Consider the following 23782-nt stretch of genomic DNA (forward strand, 5'->3'; position numbering starts at 1 on the left):
ATTGGAAGATGCAGATTGAAGACTATCTCTACCAGAAGGACCTCTATTTGCCACTAGGCGGTCTTGCGAAGAAGCCCGCAACAATGGCAGATGAAGCATGGATTGTCCTTGATCGAAAGGCACTGGGAACAATCCGGTTAAGCTTGGCGTCAACGGTGGCCTTCAATGTTTCGGAGATGAAGACCACGGAGGACTTGATGAAGTCACTTGACGACTTCTACGAGAAACCATCGGCATTCAATAAGGTATTTCTTATGAAGCGCTTGTTCAATCTAAAGATGGCAGAGAATGGTTCAGTTGCAGAACACCTAAATGACTTTAACACAAACATAAGTCAACTTCGATCAGTGAAAATCAATTTCGATGACGAAGTACGAGCTCTCCTTATACTATCATCTCTACCGGATAGTTGGGACAGCCTTGTGATGGCTGTAAGTAATTCTATCTCTGGCACAAATACTCTTAAGTTTGATGATGTTGTGGGTGTTCTCCTAAGCGAGGAAATGCGAAGGAGAAGCACAGGAGAATCATCAAGTGCTGCACTATCAGTGGAAACAAGAGGAAGGCCTAAGGAGAGGTTCAAAAACCAAAAGGGTCGTGATCGCTCAAGGCGGAGCAAGTCACGCACAAAGTCAGTTCTTGAATGTTGGAACTGCGGCAAGAAAGGCCACGTCAAGAAGGATTGCTGGTCCAAGAAGAAGAAGGAGACAGAGTCTCAAGACAACAAGCCAACATCGGAGGCCAATGTGGCAGGTAAACTAGAGCAAGATGCTCTAATTCTCTCATTAGACAATGTGTCTAATTCCTGGATAGTAGATTCCGGGGCTTCATTCCATGCGACACCACACAAGCAACATTTCCAAAAGTACACTAAAGGTAATTTTGGGTATGTATACTTGGGAGATGATGAAGCTTGTGAGATTGTCGGCAAAGGTACAGTTTCTGTCAAAACTGCTAACGGAAATGAATGGAAGCTTAAAGATGTTAGGCATGTTCCTTCTCTTCGCAAAAATTTGATCTCTATAGGACAATTGGACGATGAAGGTCACAACATTGCATTCGGAAACAAATGGTGGAAGATCTCAAAGGGATCTTTGGTGGTTGCCAAGGGTGAAAAAGTCGGTACACTTTACTTGTGTACTGGTTAGCACGCAACCTTCAGCTTGTGTAGCAACTACAGAAGTTGACAGTGCGGTGTGGCACTACCGACTTGGGCATATGAGTGCCAAAGGAATGCAAATCCTTCAAACAAAGAAGCTTCTACCAGGTTTGAAAGAAGTGGACTTAGAGTTCTGTGAAGATTGTGTTTATGGTAAACAAAAGAGGGTAAAATTTCAAAAATCAGGAAATGAAAGAAAGAATAAAAAACTTGAGTTGGTTCATTCTGATGTTTGGGGTCCTGCAAGTACACCATCACTTGGTGGCTCATTGTACTATGTAACATTCATAGACGATGCGACTAGAAAAACATGGGTTTATGTCATGAAGAATAAATCCGATGTATTTTCCATATTTCAAAGGTGGAAAGCCTTTGTGGAGAATGAAACAGGTACCAAGGTTAAATGCCTTAGATCCGACAATGGAGGCGAATATTGCAGCCAAGCTTTTGAAAGATTTTGTGCTAGCAATGGCGTTCGGAGGCAAAGGACAACCCCAAGGACACCTCAACAAAATGGGATTTCGAAAAGGATGAACAGAACAATCATGGAACGAGCACGAAGCATGCGGCTACATGCAGGCCTACCGCTTGAGCTTTGGACAGAAGCTGTAAGTACGTCTGTGTACTTAATCAATCAGTCACCCTCAACGGCATTGGATGGGGGAGTTCCAGAAGAGGCATGGACAGGTAAACCGGTGAATTATGCATTTCTCAAAGTGTTGGGTGTGAGGCTTTCATGCACATAGATAGAAGCCTAAGATCAAAGTTAGATGCAAAGTCCAAAAAGTGTTTCTTCATTGGCTATGGAGAAGGAGACTTTGGGTATCGCCTATGGAATCCTGAAGATGGTAAAATCTTAAGGAGTAGGGATGTAATTTTTAACGAACAAAATATGTACAAAGATTACTTGGAAAGAAAACAAACAAAAGAAACAGGTGATGAGTACATGGAGCTTGAGGACGGTGAAGACTCAAGGATTGCAAACGGTGACAATGTGCAACAACGTCAACCAAATGAGGAGCCTCAACTTATTCCCCGAAGATCTACAAGAGCAAGTAAACCTCCAGAAAGGTTTGTTCCTTCCTTCAACCATCTCTTGATCTCAGATTCTGGATATCTGGAATCATATGAAGAAGCTATGCAACATGAATCCAAAGAAGAATGGACGAAGAGCATGCAAGTGGAGATGGACTCACTACATCACAACCAAACATGGGAGTTGGTTGAGTTGCCTAAAGGTAAGCGGGCACTTCAAAACAAATGGGTGTACAAGATAAAGGAAGAAGAAGATGGGAAGAAAAGGTACAAGTCTAGGCTTGTGGTAAAAGTTTTTTCTCAAAAGAAAGGTATTGACTTCAATGAAATATTTTCTCCTGTTGTAAAAATGAACTCAATTAGGCTTGTCTTAAGCCTTGTGGCTGCTCATGATCTAAATCTCGAGCAAATGGATGTAAATACGGCATTCCCTCACGGTGACTTAGAGGAGGAAATCTACATGCTTCAACCAAAGGGGTATGAAGTAAAAGGTAAGGAGAAAATGGTTTGCAGATTAAAGAAGAGCTTGTATGGTTTAAAGCAAGCATCAAGACAATGGTACTTGAAGTTTGATCGATGGATGTTGGATCATGGATTCACAAGATGCAACTCGGATCACTGCGTCTACACGAAGAATTTGGGAGATGGAAAATTCATCATCCTAATGTTGTATGTTGATGACATGTTGATTGCAAGGGCTAACATACAGGACATCAAAGACCTAAAAGAGGAGCTGTCCAAATCTTTTTCAATGAAAGATTTAGGTGCTGCAAAGAGGATACTTGGTATGAAAATATCAAGGGACGGGACGAAGAAAACAATAAAGCTATCTCAAGAAGATTACATCAAGAAGGTACTAGAAAGGTTTGCAATGCAAAATGCAAAACCAGTTTCTACACCTTTGGCTGGTCATTTTAAACTAACGAAGGATATGTGTCCAAAGACACAAGAGGAGATAGCCTATATGTCTAAACTTCCATATGCTGCAGCGGTAGGTTCTCTAATGTATGCTATGGTCTGTACAAGTCCAGACATTGCACATGCAGTGGGAGTTGTGAGTAGGTTCATGGACAACCCAAGTAAAGAGCATTGGCAAGCTGTGAAGTGGATACTTAGGTATCTAAAGGGGACAAAAACAAATGCTTTGTATTTTGGAGGAACTGATATTTTTCTAGAAGGGTATGCTGATGCAGATATGGCAGGTGACAAAGATACTCGAAGGAGCACTACTGGCTATGTGTTCACGATTGGAGGCACAGCAGTAAGCTGGGCTTCAAAGCTGCAGAAAGTGGTTTCACTTTCTACCACGGAAGCAGAGTATGTAGCAATGACGGAGGCAAGCAAAGAAATTCTGTGGCTTCACAGATTCTTAGAAGAGCTTGGATTCAAACAAGACAATTGTGTCTTGTACAGTGATAGCCAAAGCGCTATCCATCTTGCGAAGAACTCAGCCTTTCATTCAAGGACTCAGCCTTTCATTCAAGAACTCAGCCTTTCATTCAAGGACAAAGCACATTGAGGTGAGATATCACTTCATACGCACTCTTTTGGAAGAGGGACAACTAAAGCTAGGTAAGGTGCATACAAGTGAAAATCCTGCAGACATGTTTACAAAGGTGGTCAACAAGGAGAAGTTGAGCTTTTGCTCATCTTCAATCGGCATTCAAGGATAAGAAGCCAGAATGGAAAGCAGTCACAGGTTTGGTTTGGAGATCAGTCTCCAAGTGGGAGATTGTTAAGTATGGAGCCTGATTTACCCTTGTAATTTTCTGTGGTAAAAGCGCACATTTGTAAGGCCCCCATTATGAGGAGAAGCCATCGTGCGTGAACGAAAATCACTCACCGGAAACCAAAATTTTCACAGACAAGAATCAGGGGCAACTTTAAACGCCTCGGGATATTCTTTTTCGTCGGAATATTCTTTTTCGCCGGAATATTCTTTTTCGCCGGAATATTATGGCCGGACGGCGGCCGGAAAGTGGTCGGAAAACAACCGGTCGGTTGGCCGGTGGCCGGTAGTCAATGGCCGATGGCCGGTGGTCGGAAGTCAATGGCCGGTGGCCGGTGGCCGAATTCAAAAGCGGACTTGTCTTCTCAAGGGCGGCCACACATGGGCGGATTGGAGGGTCCGATTTGGACTTATTCGCACAAGGGCGGCTACACATGGCTGTCTCTCATAAGAGAGGGCAGCCCGTTTGGCCTATAAAAGGAGGCCATTTCTACACACATTTCATAGTGTGAAGTTGATGCAACAAGGTGAGTGTGAGGTGGTGAGAGTGAAGCAAGGCGGGAGCTCCATTAAGGGTATAATCCCTTTGTAAATTACCTGTTGTTTTGAAGTACTAAAGCCATTGAGTGGCTGCTTTCCCGTGGACATAGCCCACATTGGGTGAACCACGTATATCGTGTGTACTCTCTCTCTCTCTCTCTACTCTATAATCTCGTGTATGTAAATCTATCTCTCTCCATTAAGTAATCTACTCAATTATCTATTTAGCTACGTCTTATTTCCTAACATATATATGATGAACTTTGGAGCATCAAGTATTTTGCATGCCTTGTGCATGAGCACCCACCTCTGATGCTAAATTCATACCATCCACTCAAAACCACAAAAGCTGTTGAATCATATATAATCCAAATCCATATATTCATATGTTCCCTACACAACAACCAAACCCATGACTGATTGAGAAGAGTGAAAGCTACACATGTAGTAAAGTTTCCACCACAAACTGCTACCAAGATATACGGTCAATGTCATCATCATCATCAAAATCTAGCTCACTTGCATGCTTAATCCTTTTACCATCCTTGTATTGTGTCCACCTACGCTTTGCATAGTAACTTGGTCCATGCCTTGTAGGCTAGTTAACTTGCAGTTCTGACCAATGCCATCCATTCTATCATCAAAATCACAACCAAATGTATGCTCCTCAACCACAGTTGACATGACTATTAATAAGGAAAGCAACATATCCTCAGGCTGAAACGTTTTTGGTTGTTTCCAATTGCTTGCACCTCAATTTTGATGAACGGAAACATTCGAACCCTTTTTGAAACATTTGAAACTTTTTTGGTTGTTTCAAACTGCTTGCACCTCAATGTTAATGAAAGGAAACATTCAAACCCTTTTAGCACATTCCCAACTTGGCTAACGGTAGTTTCAAGGTCTCAAACCTATTTCTCAACCTAACGAAGCTCCTCTTATAGCTTTTCTCTCTTGGCGAGCAGTGAGGGAAGAGTTGCCTGAGGGTTGGATACATCCCAACTAAGATAGTCGATAATGCGAATCACCAAATCCCGCACCACGTACACAATTCCAACAACCAACATCAGAGCCACGGTGATGTAGTTGATGAGTGAATCACCTCTTATGGCTCCGCCAACGCCACATCCAAGGCTTGTTGGCCCACCACTAGTGTCAAATTTTGTAGTGGCACCTCAATTGTCAGAGCCACAAATGCCTTGTCAGAGAAAGATACAATATTGGTACCCAAACTAAGAAAATGTTCACCCTTCACCATGGTGCCATCCATTGCACTCACAGGCTGCAATAGTTGCTAAGCACCAGCATAGCTAGAGTAGCTACTAGGGAAAATTTACAAACGGCGAGGTGTGAGACCCATCCTCTCTCTCTCTCTCTCTCTCTCTCTCCATGCAATTGAGTCGCCAAGCGTTGAGTCTTGCCGATCTCTCTCTCTCTCTCTCTCTCTCTCTCTCTCTCTCTCTCTCTCTCTCTCTCTCTCTCTCTCTCACACACACACACACACACACACAGGTGTCAGTCGTGTTCTCTCTCTCTCTCTCTCTCTCTCTCTCTCTCTCTCTCTCTCTCTCACACACACACACACACACACATGTATTTGAGCGGCTATAGGTCTAAACAACATAGAGCAAACGCGTGGAGGCCCTCTCCTTCTTGGAAAATTTTAAGTTCCATTATATATAGTATAGATGGAATAGTGTAGATATAAATTGTAGAAAATTTAGAATAAAATAGTTGTATGCCCTTCCAACTTCTGTAGAAAGAAACTTGTATAGAAAGAAAAAGGAAGTTTCCTTATAACCTTTTGAAAAAGGAAAAGTAGTAGGTAGCCCTTCAAATTTGAGGGTTGTTTGTGATTCATGAACCTTATGAAATGCTTAATTGGAACCAATGTTCACAATTAATCGGTTTTAGTGTATTTTAACCGGCTAAATTTGCAAAATTACTCTCTCTCTCTCTCTCTCTCTCTCTCTCTCTCTCTCTCTCTCTCTCTCGTGCACACACACACACAATTACTTGGTGCAGACACAGCACTATGGGACCCAGCTGCTCCAGTATATCAATTCTCCTTGCATTTTCTCCCGCAAGAGCTCAAAGTGATATGACTCTCTCTCTCTCTCTCTCTCTCTCTCTCTCTCTCTCTCTCTCTCACACACACACACACACACACACACACACATGTTGCAACGGGATGTCGTATAAGGCATGACTTGGTTCTATGAACGTCGTAGGCTTGGCTTTGTTCTCTCTCTCTCTCTCTCTACTCATTGACACATAGGGTTCGTAGGCCTATCTCTCTCTCTCTCTCTTTCTCTCTCTCTTTCTCTCTCTCTCTCTCTCTCTCTCTCTCTCTCTACTCATTGACACACACAAGTTTCGTAGGTCTGGCTTTGTTCTCTCTCTCTCTCTCTCTCTCTCTCTCTCTCTCTCTCTCTCTCTCACACACACACACACACACACACACACACACACAACACGGTGCTATGGGTAGCAAAAAATATGCATGACAGTGTCCTCTCTCTTACACAGACACACTCAAGGCGAGCCTTGTCTTATTTTGTGTCAACAACATCGTGTGTGCACTTAACAGAATCCTTAGAACTATGCTAAGCCATGCCTCGTTTGAGGATGTGCATTCAAATTTATTTTCCCTTCCAAGGCGCAAGTTACTGGGATTAATTGAGGTGCATAAGCTTTTTTTTTAAAACTTCAAAGGTTGAAATGAAAGGATGATTGATGGGGTGCATTCAAGGTCATTTCCCCTTTCAAGGTGGGTGCAGAAGTAGTAATGCTTTTTTTTCCCGCCAAACTCACAAATAGTGAGTGAATATATTGCAAATAAAACAAGGGAAAGGATCATGATGGCTTTCTAAAACAATAAGAAAGTAATAAAATCTTTAAGTTGAGTTTAACTAGAATTATATAAGGTGAAGCACTATTCAAGAATGTCTCTTTTATTAAGGGATCGAGTGTTCTCCTCGCAAAGAAGCAAACCAAATATACTAGTAAATTTTTTGAAATTTGTAGGATTTTTTAGCTAAGTTTTGACATGATTGCACCGGTTTTTCTTCTCTTTATCATGGTTTTCTCATTAATAAATAAATATATATATATATATATATATAACTAATTAATATATATATGTGTGTATGTGTATGTATGTAGTATAGAACTTACTAGAATTAAGATGAAATAAAAATATCCATTTAATACTTTAGAACCAAAATAACATTTAATGTAAGTCTCAATCATCACTGAAAACATTGATCCAAGACACCTCTAAGGCTTCTGTTAGAAAGCTAAAAAGGATAGTTTGTTGCCATGTATTACTAATCAACAATCTTTTTAACCAATGGATGGTCCACAATTGCACCCAAAATGTAACTCTTTTACAATGGCCTTATGGAGTCCCAAAAAAACAATGTGAAAGTTCATTATGGTCTACATAAGGTTATGTGAGAAAAAACAAATAAAATTTAAATAACATTTAAGGTAAGTCTCAATCATGCCATTTTTTTATGTTCTTCTAGTCAGTACTCGCTACTCGCAAATGGCTTATATATTATGAAAGGGCCCCAATAATAAGGTAGTTGGTGCACATTGCACATTAGTATATTGAAACAAAATAAAACAAAAAAGAGGTAAAATAAAAAGATACATTAAAAATCAAAACAAAAGAATATTTTAATGCTTTCAAATAAGCATAGAAAATAATTAAACAATTTAGTGAAGTGATTTTTTAAAAAAATCTTCAAATGAAAGAATCGTTTATCAATACATCAGTGTTTGAGAAAGATGTGTCTGAACTTAAGCTTACGCCGATTGAAAATCAAGATTAGCCGGTTGCAAAGGATGACAAAGGAGAAAAAACCCGATAAAATATACTAAAAAATAGTTTATATATTTTTATAAATTTAAGAATTTCTACTAGTATTTCCATTTTGGATTTGTATAAGGAGAAAACTTACCGTTTAGACAAAAAGGACTTTCTCGAAGACTGCATCATAAGATCAAACTCCTATGAATATTTTGTTTAATATTTTGATCTCTAAAGTCATTTTCAAGCATGCATAGAAAGTAAATACTGCCTAGCATTCTAAAACAATAGAATGCAAGAAAAGTAAAGACATAATGTGAAATGAAAGGTAAGTCCTTATTATGCACAAAACTATGAAAGTCCCCCTAACCCAGCACAACCAGTGCTTGAAAAAAACCTAGGTTTAGTGTAATCCCACCTAGAAATTTTGAAATTTACCTCTAAATTTTATTTTTTAAGGCGAGAAAAACTACAAATTTTTTTTAAAAAAAATAGCGTAATTTGGTGTAAAAACCTTCAAATTTTGTCAATTTACCTCTATTATTTCACATATGTAGGTTTGCCAAGTTTTTGGAAAAAAGTTTTTTAGAGCATTGAGCCCAACACTAAGGGTTTCTTTTAGAAAGCCAAAAAAGTGCAAGTAGATCTGTACGCATGTCTGATTGAGGGGAATCAACCAAGATGCTACCAAGAAAGCAAAAGAAAAAGAAAAAGAAAAAGAAGGGTGATAACGTGGCAAGTCAAGGAGGAGAGAGAGAGAGAGAGAGAGAGAGAGAGAGAGAGAGAGAGAATGAAATTCACAAAAAATCTCACTCATAATTAAGGACGTCGTTTTCATCTCTCTCTCTCTCTCTCTCTCTCTCTCTCTCTCTCTCTCTCTCTGCCATGCTCGTGTGCAGGAGATCGTCCCTCCCTCTCACTCGCAGGCGGTTCGCGTACTATCTAAGAAGGAGAGAGGGCTGGTAGGAGCTCGCACCCAAGGAGGGGAGGGGAGGAAAGACAGGTGTCGAAGGTGAGGTGAGGTGAGGAAAGGCAGGTCTTGGAGCAGAAGCACGAGATCTTCAGCACCAGAAGGTCTCTCTCTCTCTCTCTCTCTCTCTCTCTCTCTCTCTCTCTCTCTCTCTCTCTCTCTCTCTGAAGGTGGCATTTCTCTTTCTTGCTCTGCCATGTTGCCATCCGTCTACGAGCTAAGGCGGTTTGCAACAACGTGTCATGTTGCCAGAGGGGGAGATGTAGCAGAGGAGGGATGGGGGGAGCACAGTAAGGATCCATACTTTTTGTCCAGAGAGTGAGAAGTGAAGGGGGAGAGCATGTGTTTGTGAGAACCTCGAGGAGGTTATTTCGTCAGGGGCTGCCTCAGTCGTAATGTAAATGGCAAGAAGACGAGGCGCACAAGCCTCTTTCTCTCTCGCTCGCATGTACAGTTAGGCTGGCAAGCTTCTCTCTCTCTCACTCTTGCTAGCGAATCGATAAAACCCACGCACTTAGGACACACTTAGGGTAGCAATGCAGCCAACAACAAACCCAGGCGACTGGGCCCCAAGCTTTGTTGCATCCTCCGACGAAGGTGAGTTCAAGCAATCCTCGTTGAAGTTAAAGCCGGATTGGACATAGTGAACACAGAGCAGGCAGAGGTGGGGGGTCTTACCAATGCATGATGAGTCGGAAATGCATGCGAGAAGGGATAGAAGTAGCCGTGAACGCAGACAAGGGGGAGGTGGGCATGTCAGTCCTGGTTTAACTTAAAAGGTTGAGATGAAAGGATCATTGATGGAGTCCATTCAAGGTCATTTTACCTTGGAAGGTGGGTGCAGCTCTTTTCAAGAAAAAATTTCAAGAAAAAACTTCAAACAATTACAGTCCATGCACATGCACATGTTAGTCCTTGTTTAACTTAAAAGGTTGAAATGAAAGGATGATTGATGGGGTCCATTCTAGGTCATTTTAACTTGGAAGGTGGGTGCAGCCCTTTTCAAGAAAAAAACTTCAAACAAAAGTGGAAAAGTCCAAAGGTCTCCAATGAATGTAAGGTGGATGCTCTCTCCTTGCTTGAAAATTTTGAGCTCCATTATATATAGTATAGAAGAGTTGTCACCCCATCCCTTGTCACAGCTTTTCATTTCCCCTTTCTCAACCAGTATAGTCCTTGGCTCTCGCCCCCATGCAACCACACACGTGGCCCTGTGCTGCAAAAACCCATGCCACGCATCGTCCTCTATCCCCACTTGCCTTGTGACTTTCCAAGCCACTTGGCGAACGCATGGCATGATCCCGCTCCTGCATCGACCTAGCAATGCTTCCCTTTTCTTTCACCTTGAAAAGAAGGATCACCACTGATTCTCAAGCCACATGGAAAATGCATAGCATCAGCCCCCTCTTGCATCAACCTGGAAATGCTTCCCTTTTTTTTCACCTCAAAAAAGAAGGATATCCACCGATTCTTGCTAAAAACACATTTGTGGCACTTACTGGAGTCATTTTCAAATTATCATAAAGTCATCCTTTCCTTGTAGTTGTTAGTAGCAATCTCGTAGCAGGACACTTGATCAATGTATGCCCTAAGGTGTCATTTGAAAGGTATAATTTTCATGACATGTCCGATCCTTATGAGGAAGGAGGTCTGCACATCAAGGCTCAAGAAATCCATGTAGCATTCTATATATACTAGAATGACCAACGGCCTTCAGTTGCCCCTCCCCCCCGTCGCGCCCCCGCTTACCCCCCCTTCTGTGTGTGTGTGTGTGTGTGTGTGTGTGTGTGTGTGTGTGTGTGTGTGTGTGTGTGTGTGTGTGTGTGTGTGTGTGTGTGTGTCACTATGTGGAAAGGTGTTGCAGGGAACACATGTCAGATGAAGGAGGTCTTGCCACGTGTCAGGGGTTGGGGGGTGGCAGAATCCCTCCCCCTTTTATAATAGTAAAGATAGAAGGTCTATCTCGATAATCCTTTGTGGGTGCACCTTAAAAGATGTTAGTGTGTCACGTGCTTTCAAAAGGAGGGGTGGTTTCATTCATAAAATTTGTCACCTTGTTGCACTTTTAGGTAACCAATTATTCATTAGTGCTCTCAAGAAGCCTCTAACATGTTGTGCCCTTGGCCAACTGGTTGACTAGTCTCAAGGCTATCAAGCCATTCTACAAATGCGATCCTCAAATTGGCCAAGTCAAGACTCAATAGGCACGCCGTCTAGGTCAATTGGTGGCATGCAAGTTGTTGTGCTAGCGAACATGAAGAGCCATTGCGATCATTTGGTATTTCATACAACTCTCATACCTTTTGCTGCATGTGCAGCTCCATATTGAGGATATTGATCCACATCAAATTTTTTCCTTACTTCGTTTATTTGAACCAAGTATGGGTGTTATAATTTTGGCCATGGGTTTTTTAAGTCAAATCATCAAAGGTGCTTTGGCTTGGGTTAAAAGGAAAAGGAAAAGGAGGATCCATGTGACAGCTAGACATAGCAAGGGTAGATGGCAGACTAGGGAGCATGCACAAGGTTGACAGCTAGCACAACTCCTTACCCAAGAGGGAGTCTTACAAGTTGGCGAGAAAGTTTTCCCGAGCGAGAAAAAAACGGAGCGAGTCTCTCAATAAGTGATAATAAGAGAATAGAGATGGGCCTAGAGTATAGCAAAGACATAATTAAAGAAACATTACAAACCGCATTGTGGACCCATCCTTGCATACATGAGAGAAAAAAGTAGGTACACAATAATATATGTGATACTTATTAGAGATGCTGAGAAAACATTACCAAACCCCTATCTACATTACTGAACCCCTATCTAGATCAATAATCAAAGCCATATTACACCATTGTTCAAAGTTACATACAAATTATTAACTTGAAGCACACTCATCATCTATGAAGCGATGGCTTCTTCGAGGCCTATTAATTAAAGAAACATTACAAACCGCATTGTGGACCCATCCTTGCATACATGAGTGAAAAAAGTAGGTACACAATAATATATGTGATACTTATTAGAGATGCTGAGAAAACATTACCAAACCCCTATCTACATTACTGAACCCCTATCTGGATCAATAATTAAAGCCATATTACACCATTGTTCAAAGTTACATACAAATTATTAACTTGAAGCACACTCATCATCTATGAAGTGATGCCTTCTTCGAGGCCTATCTTTTGGACGACCATCATAATGTGGGTCCAATGTCATACGTCTCGCCTCCGCCTTAATGTATTCAGGTAATGCACTTCAATGAAACAAAATACACACAATTTCAATTCAACAGAACAACAATGGCCTATAATATCATAAGCACAAAAACCTACAAGAGGTAATAGCAATGTTTATCCATAAGTCATACAATGATAGGGAAGACAACAAAAATATAATCAACCACAAATGTCCGCTACCATAACACAAACAAAAGAAATACTATGAATATCTTGTGCTAAGTCGAGAGTGGGAATCTCACAAATCATCAAAAGGGTTCCCACCCACGGGTCGGTCTCCATCGTCCACCACATCTATGGATGTAGTTGCGTCCTCTCTCCCTCGCTTCCTTGGTCGAAGCAAGGGCTACAAGCAAGTAGAAACAAGTGCCTCATCAAAATCTAGGGATGCACATGCACAACCAGAGGCCAAACAACCTGTCAAAATAGGAGCCGTCCCACATCCAAACTCAAGACATAACCCCCTAGGATGACACAACAACTCAATGAAACATGCCACAAAAGTATGGCTCTTCTACGTAGACCCTCTCCATGGCAAACCGGAGTCCATAAGAGCTCGACCAGAATCTGGAAAATAGTGACGCATAGTGCTATCCATGGCAGTCATTCCTAGACCATGAAACAAAGAAGCACTCTTTGCAATGTAAAGAGGTGGAGGTGGTCCGGGCTTGTGGACCAAGAACATAATAGAAGTGTCGCACTACAAGGAAAAAATAAATAAATTTTAAAAACTGCACATTCACACTTTCTTACCATGAAATTATAAATAGAAAGATCACCTCTTGTTGCTCGCCAAATGACACTACATAACCGTAAGGTGCATGATGCAAAACCACCACACGTCGATGAATGATCAACTCCGATGCCCTGCAAAATCTCTCAATCCAAAAGACTGTGTCTCCTACAAGAACAAATCCATCAATGATTAGAAATGAACGTATTAATGACAATATCAATATCTAAGAATGATTCTTTTACCTGCAAAAGACGCCATCACAAGCAGCCACCCCGAGTCTGCCAAAGTACTATGACTCAAATGAATAGTTGATCGTACATGATCCTTTGTACATATATCCCATGAAGGTTGACATGATGGTGAATGTAGATAGCCTCCAAAAGGCAAGTCAACAAAGATGAAGTCTGCAGCCCATGACACCGATCTACCACTCCTCCTATATGTAATCTCTGTAGATCGAGCTCTACTCATATGCTCGTGTACAGGCATCCATGATCTAGACTTCACACCTCTACGGAAATCCCTAGCAATCGCAATATAGTCACCAAGCAAAGCAACACACCTAGTATTACTACAGCTAGACTGCTCAACATGCTGAAAATGCAATGGTGTCAAGACAAACTGAAGGGCACGTTGCAATCTCTGTGTGCCCCCACTCTCTACAAGAACAAAAACATATTCTATATAAACATGAGAAATATAATTGAGTTTCAACAAGACTCCAAAAAAAAAACAATATTATACCCGACATATCATCAATCACATCGATCACATGGTTTGCAGTAGCAGATGCCTTTTGGGCCTTCTCCAAAAAGCTTGTTGCTTCAATGTAGAAAAAAGTATCAAGATAATTAAATCTCCAAACTATCAAAGTTAAGGGTATATGCAAAGAGATAATGACTTTAACTTACAAGTTTGAGAGGGTCGACGAGATGGTAGAGGATGAGAAGATGGAGCAACAACATCTGTGGCTTTGGGTAGTGGAAGATCTTTGGATGCGACTCCTGTAGACTTCACATTATGCAACTCTCTCTCTCTCTAGCAAGGACATGGCCTCTATCCATGTCAATCCACCAAGGACAATGCTCAAGCTCCCACTGCGAGAGTTGATGCATGGTCGGTGGATACATGAATCCCTCCCCACTCTCAATGTGAGTCCAAGAATGTGCAAGGAGAGGTATTGCAGCAATGTGATGCATGGTCAAGAGGTGAGCAAAGTATCTACAAAACCATCAAAGAATTATTATAATCTCAAACAAGATGCCATATGCAACATTAGTTGAAGCCCATATTATGATACAAAAATAGTCAAAACATTATCTACCTGTAAACTAGTCGCTAAGAAGCCATGCGAGAGTAGTCAATCCTCTTTAAGGCTTGCAACTCTACGTCCTTTGTTTTGTTCTCCAAACCCACCTCTAGAGGAAACAAAATTTTCCTTCCCTCCACCACAATATTGGTGTAGTACATATCCATGGTGCACGAGGGAGGAATATCAATCCCTCTTGGCACATCCACATAGTCTACAAGAAGCTTCTAGATTTATCTATGATCCTCTGCAAAACTCCCTCTCGTTTTAGCCACCTTTCACCCAAAGCATGCAAAAAAAATCAAACAAATGATTATTATTCTTAGATATGCATATGTACATTATGGAAAATATACTTATGTATCTAGAAAGATGGAAGATAGATCTTGTAGCATTTGTTCCCACTATGTACATGTCATAGCACGACAGTGTTGACTATGCCAATAAAGTTGGTATGTTTCGTGATCCTTAGCACATTGACTAGATCAAAAAAGTTAGCGTACCTATGTGGTGGAAATAATATGGTGGAGAAAAGATAGAACTGCAACACGCAGCTATCAGAGTATTATCGATTGCTGCTTCAAGTGGTAGTTGCGAGAGAAATTGGTCTGCATTTGACTTCTTCCACACTAAGAAGAGAAATATATTAAAACCAAAACAAGATGACGCTCTGGTATATGTGTTTTTTAATATGTGATTGTTGCATGCTCCAACCAACATTGCGATGAGAGCAGTTGAACATTGTTTTAGTATAAAGCATATGCATGAGGAATTTGCTACTGAGGTGCAAAGTGACGGTGAGTCGGAGTGGAAGGTGGCTTCAAAATGTTCATATATGGAAGAATTTGATGACATGGTTCTGGTGTTTGATTGTGACGACATTGTTTAAAAACACCTTTGGTACAACATACTTGTAATTAGCTTGAGTTTGTTGGCCATATCTTATGATCTCTCTCTTTTTGGGCCATGTCATTTTGTGTCATATGATTTTCAAATCTGATTATGTAAAATGATTACAAAAAGTTTTGGAGGATTACAACAATAGAATGTATGTCTTTTACAAGTTAGCATGTTGAGTGAGATCTGTCAAAATATCATTTAAGTGAAATTCATTAGAGCCAAGAGATGCAAAGTTGGTCGATGCAGCCAAAAATGCGTGGAGATTGGCTATGGCATCTCTAATATCATCTTCTACAAGGGGTCCAAAATTGTCATTGTACTTTGTAAGCTTACTTTAAGCTAGTGCAAGCTCTCTTATAGTGGCATCAAGTTGTGTCTCAAGCTCTAACACCTTCAACCTCAAGCCTGCAGGAGTTTCACCTTGTCTTGCTAGGTCAACTTCCTAGATTTCCATCTCCACCATGATTTCATGCTCCTCTGGTAGAAGAATGACAAGACAATTTTGTCATGGTTGGGATCTTTGCTTGTTCAGTGTTGAAACTTTTTCGGCAATGCCAACACCCGCATTAGGAGGCTTATCATCCTACTGTGACGCTCTTGCCACGCCCACGTTAGGAGGCTTATCATCCTAGTTCACTCTCTTGCCCAATATATAATATGCATAGCACTGCTAAATGAAGTATATGACAATTTGGTTATTGTTGGGGATAGCTTGTTGTTGACAGATAAACCGTTGGAGAAGAAATCAAGCTAAGCCCACATATTGCAAGTCAAAGAGCTTTATTGGTGGATTTTTCTTTGCGTGGCCAGTTGTTTTGAAAAGTGTATTCCAAACAAAGTGGTTCGGACATAAATCTTCTCATTGTTTGCAACTCAAGGGCTTGCCCTCTAGATTTGATTCATCTTCTTGATTGCTGGCAATGACATATAAGTTTGATTGTCCACATTGAATTTGCTCCGTGCTGATAATTCTTTGTGTCTCATTGTAATCAAGGTCTTCAGCCATATCTAAAAACAAAATACCAAAATTCAACAACCATATAACCAATGCAAATCTTCTACAAATTGAAATTGACAAATCAATATATAGACAATGACGCAAATGTCACTTAAACCTATTTCAATGATATAATGATAGTTTGAACTTAAAAACATTAACTTTTTACTTGAACTGTGACGTGATACTTAAATTAACATTTCATTAACAATACAATGATAGTTTCAACCCAAAAAAAGTTGTTTGTATTCATTTATTGTTTGGTAGAAGACCAAACAAAGATACAACATTTATGTCAATTATGTGGGATTATGTGGGCTCCATTGATACAAAGGGATAAATCGAAAGCTGGAGGTTGATTTTGGGGATTTCTATCTTTGCCTAAATCAAGAGTTCTATGTATTTTTTAACAAAGGCTCTTTGCTCTGGATCACTCGGCTTTGGCATGCAATCAATATACGTTTCAGAAGCCAACATAGAGAATATACATCTGTGGCTTTAGAAAAAGGAGAAGGGTTGGTGGAGATATATTCATGGGCAGCCCAATGATAGTCTCAAAGGTGATTCTTTTGACATTCCAAAGACAAATATGTTAGCTTTGGAAATGTCTTCATAGTTGGGAATAAGCTAAAAGTGCTTCAATATGTAATGCTGCAGGAAATACCTTTGTCAACAAAATGCAACATAATGTTTCAAGGGTGAAGGTCATTGTGCAAAAAATCATGGTGATGCAAGAAATTCAATGTTTGAAGTAGAGCATTGACAATGTGCAAATATTGTCTTCAAAGTGCTCTATACTACTAGCTGCCTGCAAAAACTCTTTGATGGCAAGCTTGCGTCCATACGAGTGGCATGCTTGTATCCACTGCTCCACATGGCTGTTGTGCAACATCTGAAGATAATCATTGTCTGTGGGGAGTGACACACAATTCCAAATGGTAGGATTATACCTTGGTGTTGGATATTTAAAGTGGTGGCTTCTTTCATGGCTTTTTATGCAGCAGCTGGCCTGTGTGCCTGGATCTTGAACACTTTAGTGGCTACAAACACAAGGTCTGAGAAGGTAGGCTACAATACACAAACTTGCTTGACATATTCCTATCTGTCTTCTCCAAGTTGGGGAGCTTGTAGGTGAAAAACATTTTGATCCTGTGAATGTGCAATACTAAGCCTTGGTCTAGTGCTTATACATCGACCGGCTAAGATGGAGTTTCCATTTTTGTCTCAATGACTGGCTCGGTAGGATCAATCACTCTAGGTCATTTGCTAGAGCCTTGTAGCTTGCTCTTTCCTTTCATTTCTGCATGCAAATGATAACCAACCACATTCTTTTGCGTACTGAAGGGAGAGAGCGGACTTCAGGGCTTTCTAGAACATCAAAAGCAACCAAGACTTGGCCCAAAAATTGCTTGACAAGCCCCCACAATTGATCGCCATTGAAAATTGCAATATCAAATGATATTGTAGGGAATGATAGTTGTAAGCACTCAAAGCAATGTTTTGTCAATATGTTGACAAAATCATTGAAGCTAGAAGGCTCTACAATTTCAAAACATCAATGCAACTACTTCTCTTCCATATCATTTAGGTAGCAAACAATAGCTTCAGTGACGGTTTTTTCATGTGCTCGTTATTGCTTTGTCTCTAGCACGGGTAGTAAAATAAAGAATGATATATTAACACCAAGAGAATAATTCAAATTTCAAACATGCTGAAATATGAAAATGTTTAATATCAAGACTTAGAAAGATTTAAAGTGAATGATTTGCTGCAACAAATGAAATATATACAATTTTTAATGATTATGATTCTGGAATAAGATTTTGTTTTTAATAATTGAATAAATATACATTCCTTAGAAAACAGATGCCTCAAAGTTAACGTTATGAGAAAGTAGTCCAACTGTGTGAGTTAAGAAAATCTAACAAAGGGGTGAACACTACTAAACACATATCACAAGAAGTCATCACACAAAAGTAGTCTATTAGACTACAAAAATTATACGATGATACGCACTAATAGCCCAAATGTGTGAGCTAATAGCTCTAACACAAGAGTGGTCACTATTAATTAATTGATTGAAATTTAAAATAATCAATCTAGTCATTGTTGAAGTGTGATATAATCTCTAACACAATGCAACAGTCAAACCATTAATCATCACATCTTGAAAAAGGCTATTTGTCATAGCTACATAACACACGTAGAGAGTATATATTTACTCACCTATTGCAAGTATCAGACAATGATGAAAAGAGAAGCAAAGCTTTAACTTAGCATTCACTATCTGGTACTATTGCTTAGGTAAGTTGGATAAATAAAACAAAAGCATAAACAATAGTGCAAACAAAAGCATAAACAATATAAACTTTGATACATTTGTAGATGAAGAGAAAGTTAAACTTAACTCTTCACTCTTCAAATGTGGCTGTGTGTATACTTTATTTATACTATAGTTTATCTCTAACAATTCAAAAGTTGGAAAAATATACAAACATACCTAGAATCTTGCTACCCAATATAGTTTATTTTACACGCTAGAGATCTCATACACAACACGAAGTGACAGACCCCTCACCCATCTTTGAAGTGCAAGGGGAGTGCAAGGAAGAACTCTCTACACAGCACGAGTGGGATTCTACACTCCCTATGGCTCTTTCTAGAGTGTGACCAATTGGTCTACACAACCATGAGACAAATCTCTAATGTCTTATCTATTCCATGATTGTGACTATGTCAACACAACCTCAAAATATGTCTACGCACTTGCAAACTAATTTTGTGTGCAAGGTGAACCTCTAGCACAACATGAATTAGCCAAAAAAAAAAAGTTAAAAATAAAACTGAAAAACGTAATTATACATGCTTGCTTTGTCACCTCTGTCTCTGTCAAGCTGAAAGCTGCAATGTGCTGCTTCGATCAAAGAGGCATATATATTAAACGGTTCTTCGATTGAAGAAATCTTTGATTAAAGTTTTCTTCGATTGAAGAAACCTTCGATCAAAGATTTTATTCGATTATACATTTTACAACATATTATTCAAAAAACCACTGTATAATCCAAATACTACGTAAAATTTTCATTATACGGCCATATAAATGCAACCCAGGGGTTGATTACCTCTACATTAATGCGGGCACTTGAGGTTCCTATTGTTTGGAGGACGTGTTGATAAAAGAAACTGAAGGAATTAAGGAATACCCAAAGTGGAGGACAACATAAGGAATACCCAAAGTGGAAAGTCTAGGGAGGTGTCCCTCTTTGATGTAGCAAGTAAGTGCCGATGAGATGCGATGGATGGAATTGATGATAATAAATTATTAGATAGCTACGACTATACTAAAGTGTCCTCCATGGCTTCTTTGCCTACCATTTCATCTTATATCCCATGCGCAACGTAATATTTTCTTTGAATGACACTTAAACTTAGTTTAGAATGATACTTGGGCTAGCTTTTATCTCTTTGTAGCCACTTTTGGTAGCTTATAATCACTCTACAAGACCAACTCCATATCAGTAGCAATGATGGTGTCAACCCCTTCGGCACTAAGTCTACTTCATGGATCACTTGTCATGTGGTGATCGTCAACTACAATATTCCACCATGGAAGACAACCAAGAAGGGAAATATACTTCTTTCCTTGCTTGTGCCAAGGAAGTACAAAGTGTCAAATATTGACGTCTACCTCGAGCCCCTCGTCAAGGAGTTGAAGTTATGGAGAGGCATTCCTATTTTAGATGTCTCACTTGAAAGGGGGGGAGAGAATCCATTGTGAGGGGAATCCTTATGTGGACTATGCACGACTATCCTAGGCTTGGATATATTTCTGGTATATCCTTTCTCCTCTCTCTCTCTCTATCTCTCTCTCCCTTTAGCCCTCCATCTCTCTAACAATATGATATGTATACAGGGTTGTCCATATCGGATCACAAGCATGTCCTACTTGTGGGCCATCATTGGTGATATAGAGTCCTGATGCCTTGTGCAAGGTAATCTATCCAAACAACCATCATTTCTTACCCCAACGTCATAGCAAGCACAAGGCTCCAAAAAATGGGAAGACACCTTTAAAGCTCACAATGGCAAATTGGGCAATCATTTGGAAAGAGCACTGCAACAACAATTCGGCTTCGTGTCCTCCAAAAAAAGGTATGTCAAGGTATTCCATATTTTTAAGGCTTCCATATTGGAAGGACTTAAAAATACAACACCTCTTGGATCCCATGCACATATTCAAGAATGTAGCCCAAACACTATGAACCACATTATTGGCAAGAAGGACTCATTGGGTGTGAGGGAGAATTTGAGGCTTTTGATACGTCTCCCCACCTTTGATACTCCACGTTGTGTACCCAATGGAAAGATCGTGCTTCCTAAAGCTCCATGGATGCTAGCCAAAGAAGAAATAGACAAAGTGAAGGATACCATTGCTTCTATTCGGACACCAACAGGATACATGAGGTCGCTAAAGGGAGCTTTCACAAAATCAAAGAAGGGTGGAAGCGTTCAATTGTATGGGTTGAAGTCCCATGATTGGCACAAGATGCTTCAGGTAATGTCCCTCTCCCTATTCTATCTATAGTTTGTGTGTATGACTTTCTCTCACTTTCCCTTTCCCTAATTTACATTGTAGTTCATTCTATCGGTGAGTATGTGTATATATCGGGACAAGAAAGTCACGGATGCTATTTTCAAACTGTAACAGAAATTGTGTGTGCCATTGAGGATGCATTTCCTCAATCGGTCTTTCTTAGTCAAATCCACCTCTTGGTTCACGTGGTGAAGGAGATTGCTATATGTGGAGTAGTGCACACACGATGGATGTTCTTCTTAGAGAGATTTTTAAAGACTCTCAAATATTTTGTGCGGCTACGGTCTCAACCAGAGGCATGTATGGCCGAAGGGTGGATCGTGCAAGAGGCCTTTTTTTACATCTCAGAGTATTTGGCACAAGTTGATCCTTTAATGCCTTGCATGTGGTCAAATGAGGAAGATGCAAGGATGACTTCACACTTGCCAAGTGGAAAGGGAAAACTACTTAACATGGATATGAATCTATCCTGAGTGGTCAATAGCTTTTGTATTCTCAATGCAAAAGTTATGACCAAGTGGGTGGACTTGTGGACAATGGCAAAGGCAAGGAGTTTGAAAGAGAGAAGCATGGAAACAAGCACATGGAGGAAGGAGGGCACCCTTGGTGCCTAGACACATTTCATATTTCTGAGATCTCATTAGTGCGGAGTGGATTCATGAGAGAATGACCGAAGTAAAAGCGCGCGGAGAATACATCACCAACAAAGAATGGGAGTATGCACAAGGCTGCGTACCAAAGGTAGAGTACTCATATACCTAAACCATATTGTAAATTTTTTTCTTGATTTTATCTTTGTGAGTGATAAAAGATATTTTCCTATTTTGTAGTACCTTTCCCTTAACTCTATGTGGTGAAAGGGTCGTCACTTTTGTACATGCCACATTGACGAGCGTAGAACCACCATGGATTGTGGCATCATCGACAACTTTGACACAGATGGTGATGAAGCCAGGTACTGTGGAACTATTGAAAGGATACTAAAGGTTAATTTTAGAACCTTTCATACCTTCATCTTCGAGTGTAATTGGTTTGCAAATGTGTCTAGATGACATGAAAATGGCCTCTACATGGTGGACTCTAGTGTGCATCACACAGGGGGGTATAACAATTTAGTTTTACCGTGCAATTGTGAGCAGGTGAGTGACTACTTTTTTTATTCTTATTTACTTGTAACATTAATTATACCAATGTTACACACTTTGAGCTTCTCTTCTACAAGTCATCTATATCCCAACAATCCACCACCAAAGTTTTGGTTTATAATTCTTGCAACACCTCAGGGGGGAACCATTTTTTCCACTCATGAAGTGGAGACCATCTTCGACCCTCTTGCACCTCCTACTTTGGATTAGGTGAAGACACAGGAGAGGGAGGTCGATGAATCAAGTTCGGGAATGGCAAGTCTTAGCGAGCATGATTGTCATGATGATAAAGATGATGAGATGGAGGATGACAAATTCAAAGATGATGAAGCAAGTGCATCCACAAACGACAATTCCATTTCTCTCTTTATTGATTTAGGAGCCATGGGCTTAGAATTGGATGATGCTTCTTGTAGGGATCTTTTGGAAGATGATTCGTAAACATTTTTCATACTTTAAGTTATGAAGATTTTTGCTCGTATAATCCATTCATCTCTCTCTCTCCCCTCTCTTCCTCTCTCTAATTTTGTGAACATGCTCAATTATGTTAATCGAGTGACAGTGATTAATTTAGTTGTAACCAAGTGTAATCCTAAATTGCTAACTAGTATTGTTTCATGTTTTCATATCTTTTTTAAAAAAATTAAAAATTTCATATAATATTCTTTACTTTTTATTGAGAGGAGGGAAACACCAAAATTTGAAAAGGGGGTGGGGGGGGGGTAGGTTTAAGCCAGAATTTGAAAGTTTAGGCGTTAAATCTCCCCACTACGAAAATAAACCCGGTAATAGTGGCGACAATAACTAAGGTAATACCACGCTAATAATCACAAAAATAATTGGAATAATAATTTAAATACACCCCCTCCGCCCCATCTTCCTCTCTTCCCTCTCCAACTGAATTTGGATCTTCTCTCTACCAAACGCGGTAAAAGACCGCGGTAAATAATTAGAGGTTTTCTTAGTGATTGCTGGAAGGATGTGGAGCTTATAGCGATGCAACATAAATTGGGGAAATACAAAAGGCTTCTCATTAGTAGGCTCTTCGAAGTGTTGGCATCCTCAGTTCCATCTGTTTGCGGATCAAAAATAGATTGAAGACTGGCATAGGCCGAAAGACAAAGTGTTCTCACTTACCATCAAGACCCACACTAGGCTATAATGTACTGGTGTACAAAGCGGGCTGGTTTGCTCCACTCAACAGAATTGGGAAGGAAAATTGGTCAAAAAAACGTTGGCAAAAGAGGGTTACTACCCTGTGGGAGATTAAAGGGTCGGATTACATAAAAATATTCTGCTAGAAGTTGCGTTGGGGAGCCTTTCCCACTCGGATCAAGGTGCACACTAGAGGGTTCAACTTTGACACTTTCTCTACTTGTTGGTCAGTCTCGAAAGACCCCTTCATTTGTTCCGCAAATGCCCTACTTTGTGGAGACTAGCTGCTAGAGTTTGCCAACTGGGTACGAAGGACTTGGAAGATTGTCTTTTTTACAGATGATCTAATATTGGGAGGGAGTGGTACTACCCAGAGCGAGGCCGTTTTGGTGTGAGTTCAAATGATGAGATTTTGCTACCTGGACCACGTATGGAAGTTCAAGAACATTGCCAAACCAAGAT

The sequence above is a fragment of the Adiantum capillus-veneris genome, chromosome 1 (assembly GCF_014529385.1).
Source record: "Adiantum capillus-veneris isolate H3 chromosome 1, ASM1452938v2, whole genome shotgun sequence".
Classification (NCBI taxonomy): domain Eukaryota; kingdom Viridiplantae; phylum Streptophyta; class Polypodiopsida; order Polypodiales; family Pteridaceae; genus Adiantum; species Adiantum capillus-veneris.